We start from the raw sequence: 1,626 nt of genomic DNA, 5'->3' as shown, positions 1-1,626 counted from the left end.
GCAATTTATGTCCGTGGCGCCGGAACACCTGGCCCCCTCCCACATTTTTGAGTTGGAAACCTGATGATTCTACCCCGCGCTGCAGGCAGAGAGAATTGATGGCTTCTTGTCTGACTCCTCTGTGGCCTGGGATCAGCAGGGCTCAGGAAAGCCGTGTTGTGAATCTTGGATTCCTTAAGTTCCTTCTGTTTTCTGGACATCTGACCACCAGCAAGAGCAAGGATCCCAAGAGGTCAGTATAGTGGGAGAGCAGAAGCTGTTCACAGGCGTCCCCTTCATGCCCTGGCCCTGCCCTGAGGCTTCCTCCTCAGCTGTTCTGCTGGCCCTTGGAAGCCAGAGGCCTGCCTGTCCCGGGATGGCCCCAGGCCCCGGGCGCTTGTCTGACTTTGTAGCCCGTGTCCCGGCTCCCATTGGCATTAGTGGAAGTCTAGCAGGTCGTGGCAGGTGCATGCCACCGGAACTCCAAGCTCTGCTTCCTTGTAGCTCCGGTCATGCACGCCATAGCCTGCGCTTGGACCTTTACAGAAGGTCCTCGGCGCCTTCAGAATCCCTCTCGCCTGCGCAGACGCAGCTGAATGTCTGGCTAGGTCTCCTGCACCCTAACTTACTGGCCTTGGCCAACTTGGTTACTGCTCACGTTGTGCTCAGGTTCCCTGGTTGCATGAAGACGATGTGAGTGCAGGCCCTTTAGAGCCGCGGCATCGGGCTTCTAGAAGGAGGCCGGGCCCTCCACAAGTGGCGAAGTGGGGCTACCTGTGGCTGGAAGGCTGCCTGCATCCTCTCCAGGCCAGAGCGGTTAGCAGGGCTTTGGAGAGGATGTCTAAGCTGGAACCGTGTGGAGACGTGGGAGGGGTGGGTGGCGTGCTGTTGACACACTTCCTCCGGTCCCCTTATCAGAACCGGAAGGGAATGTTGAACGTGCACATGGGCATTAGTTTAGGTCAGCAGGCAAATCGAGCTTACTGCAGTCCCCCGGCTCCCCGTGTTTCTGACCAGCGTTCTGGGAGTCTGCGGGGGGGGGGGGTGGTAGTACCACGTTCATCTAAGTCACAGTGATTGATTTTCCACAAAGTGGCAAGTTTGATCAAATTGCTTTTCCTTCAAGACCCTCAGACGCCGGAAGAGACAGCATCGGGGTGTTGCAGGGAGGGGGGCGGTTGCCGGGCTGCTGTGTTCTGTTTGCTGCTGTCTGGGGGCCGCACAACGTCTGCATACGGAGTGGAGGGGAAGGGGCATCAGTACCAAACAGAATAACCTTTTTTCTACGACATCCATACTTGTTACGAGGCTCTGTTATCTACAGATGGTGATTGGTCAAGCCGTTTTCACAGAACAGTTCTCTGTTTTTTTTCACTTCCTGGTAACTTCTGTAGGCCCTGACTCAAGGACTTAGCATTGTGTCTCATGTACATCTTTTCTTAAATGTTCTTTGCCATTTCTGAAATTGTCGTCCTTGGTTTTTTCCTTAGCTCATAGGTCATAGATGCAGAAATATTATAGTATTTAAGGCATCCGCATCAAGCATCAGATGGCTTTGCATCCAGAAAAACATTTAACGATAACTCCGTCTGAAGCACCACGCATGTGTAACATGGCTCTATAAAATATAATAAACGCATAATGTTG

Source organism: Mirounga leonina, unplaced genomic scaffold, assembly GCF_011800145.1.
Source record: "Mirounga leonina isolate KUSES-001 unplaced genomic scaffold, KU_Mleo_1.0 Mir_82, whole genome shotgun sequence".
In the NCBI taxonomy this organism is placed as follows: Eukaryota; Metazoa; Chordata; class Mammalia; order Carnivora; family Phocidae; genus Mirounga; species Mirounga leonina.
This window is presented reverse-complemented; position numbering follows the sequence as displayed.